Raw genomic sequence first — 14,856 nt, forward strand, 5'->3', positions numbered from 1 at the left:
TCCTTGATTCAATACTATACATTTCACTCATTATAATGCAAAGATAGTGATGCTGATATATAAATGTGGATGAAATATATATATGCAGAGTCTTACCACAAACAATATGTCTCAGCGCCCGCTCACCACTATGCATTTGCTGATCATGGAGCTCCCATGGCCCTCCATCCCTATTCTTTGCACTTTCCTGCTCTTCGTGTTCATGGTTTTGAAAAACAAGCGCTCGAGTCCAAATCTACCCCCCGGACCATGGAAGCTACCTCTCATTGGAAACATGCACCAGCTTGTTGGCTCTGATCTATTCCATTGCCGCCTAAGAGATTTGGCCATGAAACATGGACCTCTGATGCACCGGCGACTCGGTGAACTTTCCATCATTGTCATTTCTTCTGCAGAAACTGCGAAACAAGTGATGAAAACACACGACATCGTCTTTGCAAGCAGGCCTAATCTTCTTGTTTCAACTATATTTTCTTATGGTTGTCCAAGCATTGTCTTCGCCCCATACGGAGACTTTTGGAAACAGCTTCGGAAAATTTGCATCATGGAGCTTTTAAGTGTAAAACGCGTCCAATCATTCCGACCCGTTAGGGAAGAAGAGATCTCAAATCTCATCAAATCTATTTCAGCACGTAAAGGATCTCTGCTCAACCTCACTAAAGAAATTTTCTCCTCGACATTCGGCATCACTGCAAGGGCGGTCTTCGGTAAGAAATGCCACGACCAAGAAGAATTCATCTCACTTGTCAAGGTATTCCTAGAGTTATCAGGAGGTTTCAATGTCGGCGATCTCTTCCCTTCACTTAAAATGCTTCCTCTGATCACTGGGCTCAAGCCCAAACTTGAAAAGCTTCATCAGAAAGTTGACAAGATACTTGACCGCATCATTGATGAACATATAGCTAAAAAGGCAGCAACAAACTACTGGTGAGGGCGAAGCAGAAGAAGACCTGGTAGATGTTCTTCTAAAACTTCAGGGGCATGGTGACCTTGAGTTCCCCTTAACCATCAATTGCATCAAGTCAGTTATATTGGTTAGTACATAATTTACTTTTTGCTTCTACACATCAATGAAACTAAACTCCACAAATTCATTCCAAAAACTAATTTACTAAATTCAGTATAATTAGTGGGAGAAGTTTGAAATCAACATTCACCTTGTGTAAGGTTGGTCCAATTCCCAAAGTGTCATTGATCTACAAGGCCAACCTTTCAGAGTTATAGACTAGGATGAGATTGTTCTATATTATCTGTTCTTAACAGATATCAATGCTGTTTCAGGACATTTTCAGTGCCGGGAGTGAGACATCATCTTCAACAGCAGAATGGGCGATGGCAGAAATGCTGAAAAACCCAAGAGTTGTGGAAAAGGCACAAGCCGAGGTGGGATATGTTGCAAGTAAAAAAGGAAATGGAATGAATGTTGATGAAGCAGACCTCCATGAATTGAGCTACTTAAAGCTGGTTATCAAAGAAACTCTGAGATTACACACTACTGCCCCTTTATTAGTTCCGAGAGAGACCACCGATAGATGTGAAATTAAGGGATATGAGATACCTGACAAGAGCAAAGTCATTGTCAATGCATGGGCAATTTGTGGAGATCCTGAACAATGGACTGATCCAGAAAGCTTTAATCCAGAGAGATTCCTCGACAGTCCAATTGATTACAAGGGTACTCATTTTCAATATATACCATTTGGGGCCAGAAGAAGAATATGTCCTGGCATGTCGTTTGAGGTTGCTAACGTTGAGCTTCAACTTGCACAACTATTGTATCACTTTGACTGGAAGCTTGATGATGGAACAAATCATGGAGATCTAGATATGACTGAGGTCTTTGGTGCAGTGGTTCAAAGGAAAACAGATTTATGCGTGATTCCCACTGCTTATCATCCTTCAAGCACTGCTGAATAAAGCAAGAAGCCAGAAAGCAATAATTGGATTAAGCATGCTATTCATCATAGAATTTTCAAATCAATGCGAGCCTGTATTAATTAGTTTACAATAAGCATGCTAGTATTTGTTACAAATAAAGAAAAAGGGAATATGAAAGTTGATGGATTCTTCTTCTTCTTTTTATAAGCATGCAACATGAATGTTGGTGAAGTACTATTCAGAATGCAATAAGTTTGCTACAATTGTCTTGAATAATGACCTTTCTATATATCTTTGCTGGTGGGCGTGAATGCGTGAGGGGGTTGGTGGCGTGGAACATCTTAGTTTGTATTTGTCTTCATAAAACAATCGAGGACACTACTGATCAAAGCACAATAACCTAAATGCTGCACATCACCAGGTCACATGTCAAACTAAGCTGCAAATTAAATCCTTTCATAGTCCATCTTAATTTTGTCCAAATGAAAATCTGCAGCTCGACAATCATATAACAAAGGAATACAATCTTCTAACAAACTTCTCGTGCCACTAATTGAATAAGCTATGCAGCTTCTGAGTTCTGCCCAATAGTCTTTATCGTGAGTGTCATTGGCATTATCACTGTCATCTCCATTACCTGCACCTGCTTGCTGACAACTGCTGTTTATCAACTTCCTTCTTCCAAAAAGCCGCAGGCATGTTAAAACGTCTAAATTAGCACACCACTTCTTCAACAATATCAAGTTCCCAGTGAGTGAGAACTTTATAGTATAGCACAGCAACACCATCAAAAACCGGCTCTTCACAACAGTAGAAGATACGGAAAAGCTAAATGCTTAGGTAAAAAAAATTTGACTCCCAAGATAGATATACTTAGTTCTAATAGAATTCGACTTTTAAAAATAGTTTCATGCATTCCAAGACGCGTTTTTTTGGGATCAAAACATGCAATTTAAAAACCATAACTTCTTTAATAAAATCAATCAATGCATATGAACCCTAAATTGGTGAGTGCACAATATTGAGGGTGGAATTTACCCTTTTACCCTTGTTCAATCTTTAAATTCTCTGATTTTCCCTTGGACAGAGGTAAATCCATTAACTTACCTAACTTTCAAAACACAGACAAAGCTAAAAAATCAAAATTATAGACTCTGTTTTGTACAAAATTTGCCAATCACCAATCAAACTCCTGTTGATCTGATATACCTAACACTTCTTAACATACTGAACCAATATCATAAACTTTATATTTTCTACACCATCCAACTCGAGAACAATAAACATAGATACTCACCGTAGCATGCTGACTTCCCAGCACCCCAAAAGCCTACTTTGGCAACATAGACTTACCACAGAGCAAGTTTCTACTTCACCAAAAAGCATGACAACAAATCCTCTATGGAAAAAGGAACCATATATTGGAACACCTATCTCCATATCCACCTTGAATCCTCTATTATGCTAAGTCCATACAATTGAATGAATGGAACATAGATAACATTAAGAACTCATTTATCAAGCCATCTGCATAAATTAATTCACCTTGGCGGAAAACAGATTTGATAAATTCACAATAAAGTCAAAGAAACACACGGACAGGCATGTGGCCTCCTAGCGGTACCAAACCCAAGAAAAAAAAAAAAAAAGAATCACTATATACAAAAACATAAAAGAAATAAAACTATATTTTAGTAAAAGTCGCCTAAAATATGATATTATTGCTTGTGACAAAAAAAAAAAAAAAAAAAAATAGAAGAAGAAGAAGAAGAAGAAGAAGAAGAAGAAGTTGACCAATGCTTCTATCCACAATATCTTCCTTATTTTATCCACACACAAAACAAACATTTTTATTTTAGGTTCTTGTTTGCAAAATCATATGCCTTTCTGGGGTCCCCGACAATGAAAACCTTGGATTCAAAATTCTAATTGTTTTCTCCTTTTTCTTTCCTTTTCTCAAATTTCTCGGTAGCCAAACAGAGCATTTGGAGGTGTCGGATTAGCGGAAATTACCTTATCAACGATGCTGAGCGGTGAAGAACCCAAACTTTCAGAACCTTCAACCTGAAAATAATAATAACAATAAATTAAATTAAATTAAATAGAAGCAAGAATTACTGCTCAGTCCTTCAAGAGTCCAAAAAAAAAATGGGAAAGCATTACCTGAAGGGCTGCACTGTCAGGACTATCTAGGGTTTCTTGAGAATCCAACATCTGAAGAGCAGCGAAAACCCTAGTAGTAGTAAATTAGGGTAAAGTGCTTATTTGAGGGCAAAGAGAAGGATCAAAGCTTTGGTTTGGTTGAAATGGTGGAAGAATTGAACAATGGAGTGATGTAATTACCGTTGCAAAAAGTGATGGAAATGGCCATTTGAATCTTTTTGTGCGTGAGAAAGCTTTTGGTGTGGGGTTAAGAAGCTCCACCCCCAAAGTCCGCGTCAGCCGGGCTAAAGATCGAATCTCGGATCCGTTGGGACCTTCAATCCTAACCAAACGGATCCGTGAAATAACGAATCGAATCGGTTCTGTTTTCATGAATTGGGCTTTTCAAACAGCCCAATATAATTACACTTTATAACCTATTAAAATCTCAAATTAGTAATTAAAAACCTGAAACTAACTTATCATCCAAAAGTGAAAATAATATTACAATACCAATTATAAATTATCCAAATAGAAAGAAACAAAACACTTTAATTCATTAGCATAGAATATATATATATATATATATATATATATATATATATATTAAATAATGAATAAAAAAATAAAAATACAGTAAGTATATATATAATATATTAATATATAATTAAGGTAATGGATTGGATTGGATCGATTTTTTCAGGGCCCAATTCGTTAACCGAATCGCAAATAGCGAATTGCTACTTTTCTAAGTCATCACCGAACCATGAAATCTGAAAACTGAACCGAACCACACAGATCGGATTGGTTCGAACCGGAGTGACGGATTATTTGCTCACCCCAAGGTAAAAGAGTCAAAAAAGACTGAGCATCGATTGCGTGTAGAAGATACCAACTAAGGCTGAAAATAATATATATATATATATATATATATATATATATATATATATATATATATATATATATTCTAAAGCATCAGTAAGTGTAAAATAAAGCTCATGAGGAAAGTTGAGCAGCTCATGGTGTGAAGCACGTAGTGAAGGTTATAAGGAAGGTTGACAAACCTTTTCATAGGAAGTCGTTACCAATTCTTCCATTGGAAGAAGATTTTCCACATTCAGAATTTCCTTTGAAAACGGCACAATCTTCTCAATCGTTGTATATTCTTCTACCTGAAGAATATAAATGTAATAGTATTTTTCTTCCAATTTGGAAAAAAATGCTACTATTTTATTTGTCCTAAATTCACATCTTGTGATTTTTGGGGGGCAAAACTTGGTTAATCAACTATGTATTTGGCCAAAAAATGTACAAATTTGCCCTCCTCGTAAACCTCCAAACCCCAGGGGGCAACGAAATTGGACGTGAGGTTTCAAATCTTTGTCTTCGTTAAATAAGTAAGCTGCTTAAAACTTTTCGGCCCAATGGTACATTCCGGTTGAAAAGTTTTACTCTTTCAATTCCTTAACAAAAGGAATATCACATGCCAAATTCTCAGTCACATCAAATTTGGGGGGCAATGTTTATACCCTATTTTTCCACTTTCCAGAGGAAGATTGCTCTGGTTAATTCCAATGGAAAGGTACTACGACATTCCAGTGGAAAGTCTTAGGACACATGGAAACCAAGGAAGCAAGCTGTTACAAGTGGTTACATGCAAAGTCATGGGACACATAGCAGCCTAGGAATTGAGTGGTTACAAGTGGTTACATTCAAAGTCATGGGACACATGGTAGCCTAAGAAATGAGCGGTTACACACAAAGTCATGGGACACATGGCAGCCTATGAAGTTGGTCGATTCCAATAGAAAAGTATTACAACATCCAGTGGAAAGTTTTGGGACATATGGCAGCTAAAGAAGCAAGCAGTTACAAGTGGTTACATGGAAAGTCATGGGACACATGGCAGCTTAGGAAATGAGTAGTTACAAGTGGTTACATGCAAAGTCATGGGACACATCCTAGGAAGTGAGCAATTACATGCAAAGTCATGGGACACATGGCAGCCTAGGAAGCTAGTCGATTCCAATGGAAAGGTACTACTACGACATTCTAGTGGAAAGTATTGGGATACATGACAGTGAAGGAAGTAAGCGGTTACATACAAAGTCATAGGACACATGGCAGCTTAGGAAGCAAGCGGTTACATGCAAGCTACCATTACTAAATTCTATAAATAGGGCATGATATTGTAACTTAGAAAGGCTACTCAACGCCAAACACAACATTTCAATACAATCTTTACTTTCCATTGCAATGCACTTTTAATATGATTAGTCTTAGTCCTGTACCTTACTTTTCATTAGATAATTTTACAGTCTTTTTAATTACTTTATCAAGTAGTTCATTCCTTCCTAGCTAGTTAACTATCTCGAAGTCCTTTATCAAAGGCAAAAAGAACCCAGAGTTGTTCATTCTAGACCTCTTTGGAACATTGTTTGGATCTCTCTTTGGAACTACTGCAGTTTCTGACACGTCCATCCGGTTTTATAGGAACCGACGCCGCTTTTTTGCAGGCCAAATAGTGGGTCCACAAAATTACGCTGGTTACACGCTATGAAAAGTTCCAAAAATGACTCTTGTGTGTTGCAGTGATGATTGTATACAACTGAAAAACGTTACATTGAAAAATACGATCTAGATGGTAAGTGTCAGCCAGGTGAAAAGCGTGCGACATTGCAACACAAAACGAGAGAGTTTAGCATCACCATGCATGACGTTGAGTCAATGTCGTGAACGCGTGTTTAGGTACGTGAAGTCATCAACGTCGTTCCTGTTATATATGGATATCATACCTATAACGTATACGTGTATATGTATTGGATTAGGTAATTGTCGTTTTAGTAAACCCATTTGCTTTGTAAACTCATTAGGATGCCACCTTAATGGCGACTGCGCGAGCCAAGTGAAAGGCACACACTATGTGAGATGAAATGACGTCGATAAAATGTTTATGATGCCACCTCGATGGTGAGTGCGAGCCTAGTGAAAGGCAGTCGATGTTGTAACGTGAGATGGAGTGTGTCCTGTGTCGAGGAGATAGAACATTTTCCATATCATTGAGTCAATGGTGAGAAAGTTAGTGTCGAGGAGCGAAGTTGAGACCACGTTGTAGACTGAAGGTGATATTTTGGACAAGAGACTATGCTTAGAAAAAAAAAAAAAAAAATGACACATGAAGTAGAGTGTGGTCTAAGTATACCAAGGGCGAGATAAGGTGAAGAAGGCAAGAACTAAATTTGAAGAGCCAATCACATTTTAAGGTCATTGAAGGTCAGTTTAGAAAGGTCATAAATATGCCTTACAATAACTTCTTATAACTTCATGTAGACACTGTAGATTTGCAATTTTTTGAGCCGTGTGAAACTTAACTGTTGAGGCAGCGAAAACGTGCAAAACAAAAGATCCAACAAAAGCTAACAAAGCAATCACACACAAACATAAGATATACATGATTCAGCCAAAATCGGCCTACGTCCATGAATGAGAAGAGATTCCACTATGATTCGTAGAGATATTACAACATTAGAGTACCGACACTACGTGCATGTCATTTTACCATGTACCACTCCACGAGCCTATCTCTTCGCTAACAGTGTCACTAGTATTTTTCCTACTCTACCAACCCGCATATTACCTCTACCCATCAACTCCCTCATGAGATTACATCTATCTCAATCTCATAAGTCTCAACCTACAACATATGTACCTATTTATAGAGTTATAAACATAATTCATTGTTGGATAAGGATTACAATTCCTTAGAGGCTAAGACTTGCCAAATAAGAAATTACCTAATATAATACAACTCTAAAATAGAATCCTAATTAGAATAGGAATTTGAGACACAATTTCTAACAATCTCCACGTTGACTCAAATTCCATCCAGCCAATTATTGTTTTCAATGGCATTAATCAGGACAATTCTTTTGCAACTTCAATATTGACGATACTCCTGCAAAACTCCAATTGTCCACACTCTACGCTACTCAATTAGTCAAACTTCTAAGGCTCCACCTTGACTACTTGAGCTCCATGCCATGTAACCAAGCCAATTAACTCTACCTACAACTGAAGCCCGTTGCAGTACATGTTGAGACTTCTTATGTTTCTGGATCTCCTTCACCTTTGGCTCTGATACTAGTTTGTTGTGACAAATGCAACGAACTCAAGTTGAATCAAGAATCACAATAGAAAAGTAAACGCATTACATAAAGAACACAAAGATATACATGGTTCAGCCAAAACCGACCTGCGTTCATGGATAAGAAGAGATTCCACTATGATTCGTAGAGATATTACAACAATAAAGTACCAACACCACGTATATGTCATTTTACCATATACCACTCCATGAACCTATCTCTTCACTAGCAGTGTCACCGGTATTTTTCCTACTTTACCAACCCGCATACTACCTTTACCCATCAACTCCCTCATGAGACTACATCTCTTTCAATCTCAAGTCTCAACCCATAACATATGTACCTATTTATAGAGTTACAAACATAATTCCTTATTGGACAAGGATTACAATTACTTAGATGCCAAGACTTGCCAAATAAGAAATTACCTAATAGAATACAATTCTAAAATTGAATCCTAATTAGAATAGGAATTTGAGACACAATTTCCACAAATCTCCACCTTAGCTCAAATTCCATTCAACCAATCATCGTTTTCCATGGCATTAATCAGGACAATTCTTTTACAACTTCAATCTTGACGATACTCCTACAAAACTCCAATTGTCCACACTCTACGCTACTCGATCAGTCAAACCTTTAAGGCTCCACCTTGACTACTCGAACTCCATGACATGTAATCGTGATACCCCCGAATTTTCACGTATAGGTTGGCCAGGCCCACACCCAAAGACCAGGGGATATAAAAAACAAACTGGCAGTAAACGAACACATAATATAAAAGGATAAATAAGAACAGATAAAATGCTGAAATGAAAACTAAAATGATAATCCAATATTTAAATCTTCAGAATAAATTTTCATTAATAAATTATTCTAATACAATTAATCCTCCAATAATACAACTCGGGAATCCATACTGTGTGGACCCCTAGAAAATCCAAAACTGAATAAGTAACAGTAATAACTGTCTACATCTGAAAACTAAAATATAACTGAAACTCCTATGTAAAATCGGAAGAGTGAAGTAGACTGGTCTCTACTCAGCACGAACCATCTCTACATCTGACGAACACTTGAAAAATAATAGTGGGTCAGGCTATAACGACCCTAACTGATGCCAAAATTTTAAAAAAAATTCGGAATAACCTCCCCTAAAAATGGGCCTTCAACAACCTGTCCCAATACACAAAACACATAAAATCATCTAGCATCCCATTCATCCGTTCATTATACCTTAACATAGTTCCTTTCATGGTGGAACATCCACACACCAATTAATCCAAATTATCATAATTACAGTCCCTGTCTTACAACATTACATGATACAATTGCATGGAAACATATACCATAATTCCACTAGTTTCATTTACATCAAACAAAAGATAAGTTCATTAAGGTGTCCCTACCTCAAGTTTGCACCAAAACCCTTAAAAATGGGTCACAAATTTCAAACTCTAAGGAGAGGCTAAAAGCTAAAATTTCTGGTATGGATGCGTAGAGCTTGACGTGAGCTTCGTTTTGCCTCAAACGGCACCTAAATCCGCCAAGTAACGAAGAATAAATTTTGCCTCAAAGATTGGGTTGAAAAAGAAAAGAAAATGAAATAAAAAATTGAGAGAGAGAGATAGATACGGGAAGAGAGAAAGAATGAGAGACCAAAAATGGTCTCTAGCCACTTAAGGCTTAGTGGTGGGACCCACCAAAAATTCTTTTCTTTTCTCTTTTTCTTTTTCTTTTTAATTTACAGACATTACATAGGCCCACGAATAAGTTCTACTCTACTGCATTCCAAACAGAAACCCGATACACGTATACATCCTAGTCAACTCAACAATAACTAAGTAGTCCGTATATATATAGATACACACTAAAAGCCTCTCACTGGACTTTAGGGTTTCCTCAACCTGAATAGTAGGCAACATGCAAAATGCACATATAGTAGGCATGAGTACCTAGACCTACCAGGGCACACAACTATCCACTATATCCACCTACACATCCCAAGCAATATACGCACCCTAACCACTAATCATGAGACTCAATCTCATATCATGGCACATATTTATCCATATATAAAATTCATCATATCCAAATATAAAAGTAAACTATCTAACCATGTTATTTCAATGGCATGTCATCCAACTGGTTCCATGGCCTGACATGAATAGGTAGGATTTAACTTTTCCGTTAATCCGTCCCTAATATACACAAATAGATAGGACTTAACTTTTCCGTTAATCCGTCCCTAAAATGCCCCTATATTATTTTAATGGTGCATTAATCTTTCCAATCCAATAATTGATGCAACAGATTACTAGAATAATATTAAGCAATTAAATCATCCACTAATAACATATAGACTAGTTAAAAATCCATATTGTTCAAATCTTTTGCATATAAATATAGATTATGCATTCTGGGTATTTAACATGTTCATTGTAGTCATTTATAACAACCCAAACAACTCTGAGATACCCAAATTATCAAAATAGAACATTAAAAACAACTTCAGCCATGTTCCCAGCAAGGAAGCCGGCGACTCTCTCCTTCATGGAGCCAGCTCCCTCTAAAAGGGAGCCGCCTTTTGGCCTAAGGGAACCGGCTCTCTCCCTGAGGGACATGCATAATTTTCTAAGGGAGCTGGCTCTCGCCATGCTACTCACCATCTTCTCTGCCTCCGGCGACCTCCGACCACTCCGATCACCTCCGTTAAGGGTCGTAAACCTTTGTTCTAAGTCCCAAATAATCCAAATTATTTATATGAAGTCACTATGCATATTAACACAATTTAAAACAAGTTATCATGCAATAAAATTCAAGATCAAGTAATTATGAGTATATACATATAAACATTGTTTTAATTCTGATTAAGTATGCATACATAATCAATTTACTGTCTAATTAATTCTAGAATTAACCTAGGCATGCATAGAACATGAGATCTAAAGGAAAGAGTTAGAAGAAGAACTTGCCTTAAGGTTTCAGAATAAAAACTTAACCTTCTTCTTCCTAGTTTTTTCAGCAATCCCTTGGCTGCCTTCTCAGCCCTCTGTTGCTCCTGGTTCAACCCACGAGCAAGCCTTCCTTCTCCTTCCTTGGTTTAACCTTAAACCCTAGGCCAAAACCCTCTATTTCCTCTCTTAATTTTCCTCTCATTTCCCTCTCTGTAAAACTCTATTTCTTTGCCTCTAAATAATCATGCATCAATGCCAAGCCTCCCACAAACTACACACACACACACACACACATATATAACCTATGTACAACCCAAATTCTAATTACAACCCAAGTCTGACAATAAAAAAAGAAAATAAATGAAAGAGAAAAGGAAAATAAATATGTCTCTATCTAGGTTGTACTAGTATGTTTTTATTTTGGCTATCTTACATGTAAATCTAGTTTGTATTTCAAGTTTGAAGTAGTGAAATATATATTTTGTGTGTATGAAAAAGCATGGATCTGACTAAGGCATTGACTGTACCCAAGATAATTGGTGAAAATATATGTCTGGCAGACAGTGTAACAACGCACACTAGACTCCGAGATAGAAAATATTTTTCGCGTATAACATTAGTTGAAGCTCGTGTCAATACAATATCAAGTCCAGCAGATCTAATTGAAGTCTCCGAAAGAGCTATCATTGTGTTACCATGTGGAACAAAATTGAATATTGATGATGCTCTATACTCTACCAAATCCAAAAGAAATTTATTAAGTTTTAAAAATATACGTCTCAACGGTTATCATATTGAGACTATAAATGAAGGGGGCGTTGAATATCTCTGTATTATATGCCAGAAGCATGTATTAGAAAAACTCCTTACTTTATCTTATATATTATATTATACAAATATACGAATAATTGAGTCATATGCAGTGACGCACCAGAAGTGCTCTGACCCAAATATTTTTATACTTTGGCATGATCGCCTTGGTCATCCTGGGTCAACAATGATGCGCCGAATCATTGAAAATTCACATGGTCATCTACTAAAGAACCAGAAAATTCTTTTAGCAATTGATTATCCTTGTACCGCTTGTTCACAAGGTAAATAAATAGTCAGACCATTACCTTATAAGGTTGTTGTTGAATGTCCATCATTATTATAAACGAATTCAAGGGGATATATGTAGACCAATTCATCCAACGTGTGGACCATTTCGATATTTTATGGTCTTAATTGATGCATCAACACGGTGGTCACACGTAAGTCTACTTTCCATTCGTAATATTGCATTTGCTCGACTCCTTGCTCAAATAATCCGATTACGAGTCCAATTTCTGGATTATCCAATCCAGACTATCCGTCTTGATAATGCCGGGGAATTCACATCTCAATCATTTGATGACTATTGCATGTCAATTGGCATTCTTATTGAACATCCTATTGCACATACTCACACCCAAAATGGTCTTGTAGAATCTTTTATCAAACGTCTTCAGTTAATAGCTAGACCATTACTCATGAGAACTAAACTACCTATTTCTGTTTGGGGACATGCGATATTACATGTAGCATCACTAGTACGCATTAGACCAACTGCATATCATAGTTTTTCACCACTACAACTTGTGATTGGTCAACAACCAAGTATCTCTCACTTACGAGTTTTTGGTTGCACTGTATATGTTCCCATTGCACCCCCACAACGCACCAAAATGGGTCCTCAACGACGACTTGGTATTTATGTAGGTTTTGATTCTCCATCTATTATTAAATATCTTGAACCCATGACAGGTGATGTTTTTAAGGCGCGGTTTGCTGACTGTCATTTCGATGAGACTGTTTTCCCTCCATTAGGGGGGGAAAAGAAAAAACCAGAAGAGTAACGAGTTATTAATTGGAATGTCTCGACTTTATCTCATTTCGATCCTCGCACAAATCAATGTGACCTAGAAGTTCAAATGATCATTCATTTACAAAGTATTGTAAATTAATTACCCGGTACATTCTCTAACACAAAAAAAGTGATGAAATCACATATTCCAGCTGCAAACATTCCAGTAAGAATTGATGTCCCTGTAGAACAGTCTGTCAGTGTTATTGCAAATGTATCTAAGATACGCCAGAAGCGTGGTAGACCAGTCGGTGCAAAAGACATTGTTCCCCGGAAGAGGAAAACACAAGAGAAATCAAATAAAGAATTTGGCGCTCCTGAAGATGTCATACTTACAAAAGGAACAACGAAAATGATTGATCAATCTACATTTTATAAGAAAGTAGTCCCAAAAGATATGCATGCCCCAGAAGTGGCACAAGCCCCGGAAGAGGCACTGGTACCTGGAAATAATGAGATCTCAATAAACTATAGAGAATTATGGAATAGAAATACAGCTGTTATTAGCGATATATTCTCCTTTACAATTGCTCTTAATATTGCAAGTGCTAATGAGGACCCTGAACCTCAAAACATCGAAGTGTCGATGTAGAAATGATTAGCCTAAATGGAACGAAGTAATATAGGCAGAGCTAAACTCATTAGCAAAACGTGAAGTATTTGAACCTGTAATCCAGACACCTGAAGATGTCATGCCTGTAGGGTACAAATGAGTATTTGTAAGGAAATATAATGAGAAAAATGAAATTGTGAGATACAAAGCCCGACTTGTAGACCAAGGTTTCTCACAGAGACCTAGTATTGATTATGAGGAGACATACTCTCTTATGATGGACGCAATCACATTTCGCTTCTTGATCAATTTGACAGTCTCAGAAGCATTGGATATGCGTCTGATGGACATGGTTACAGTTTATTTATATGGATCACTAGATAGTGACATATATATGAAAATCCCTGAAGGATTTAAAATACCTGAAGCAAATAGCTTGAAACCATATACCATGTATTCATTTAAGCTACAACGATCCTTGTACGGATTAAAACAATCCGGACGCATGTGGTACAATCGGCTCAGCGAGTATTTATTAAAAGAATGATATGTGAATAATCAAGTTTGTCCATGCGTTTTCATCAAGAAATCAAAATCTGGATTTGCCATTATAGTTGTATATGTTAACGATCTAAATCTTATGGGAACTCCTGAAGAGCTCATCACGACTGCTAATTATTTAAAGAAAGAATTCGAAATGAAAGATCTTGGTAGAACAAAATTTTGTCTCGGCCCGTAGATCGAACATTTACCAAGTGGAATTCTTATCTATCAGTCAACATACACTGAAAAAGTCCTGAAGCGCTTTTATATGGATAAAGCTCACCCCTTGAGTTCTCCAATGATTGTCCGATCACTTGATGTTAAGAAAGATCCTTTTCGTCCTCTAGAAGAAGGCGAAGAAGTTCTTGGTCCTGAAGTACCATATCTTAGTGCAATCGGTGCTCTAATGTACCTTGCGAATTCTACCAGACCTGATATAGCATTTGCAGTCAACTTACTAGCACAATATAGTTCTGCACCAACTCGAAGACATTGGAATGGGGTCAAACACATTATACGTTACCTTCGGGGAATGACTGATATGGGGTTGTTTTATTCAAGAAAATCAAAGCCCCAGTTGATTGGATATGTAGATACAAGTTATCTTTCTGACCCACATACAGCCCGATCACAAACAAGGTACTTATTTACTTATGGTGATACTGCTATATCATGGCGATCTATGAAACAGACCATGACTGCAACTTCCTTAAATCACTTAGATACTCACAATTCATGAAGCAGGTAGATAGT

At 37.1% G+C, this 14,856-nt stretch overlaps 1 pseudogene; it reads left to right on the plus strand.

Moving 5' to 3' along the window:
• The first annotated feature begins 88 nt into the window (after positions 1–88).
• Positions 89–1,917, plus strand: LOC132314421 (desmethyl-deoxy-podophyllotoxin synthase-like; annotated as a pseudogene).
• The last annotated feature ends 12,939 nt before the right edge of the window (positions 1,918–14,856 follow it).

This window comes from Cornus florida, unplaced genomic scaffold, assembly GCF_030987335.1.
Source record: "Cornus florida cultivar Cherokee Brave unplaced genomic scaffold, ASM3098733v1 CherokeeBrave_3.0.0_Hap2_Chr06, whole genome shotgun sequence".
NCBI classification, from domain to species: Eukaryota; Viridiplantae; Streptophyta; class Magnoliopsida; order Cornales; family Cornaceae; genus Cornus; species Cornus florida.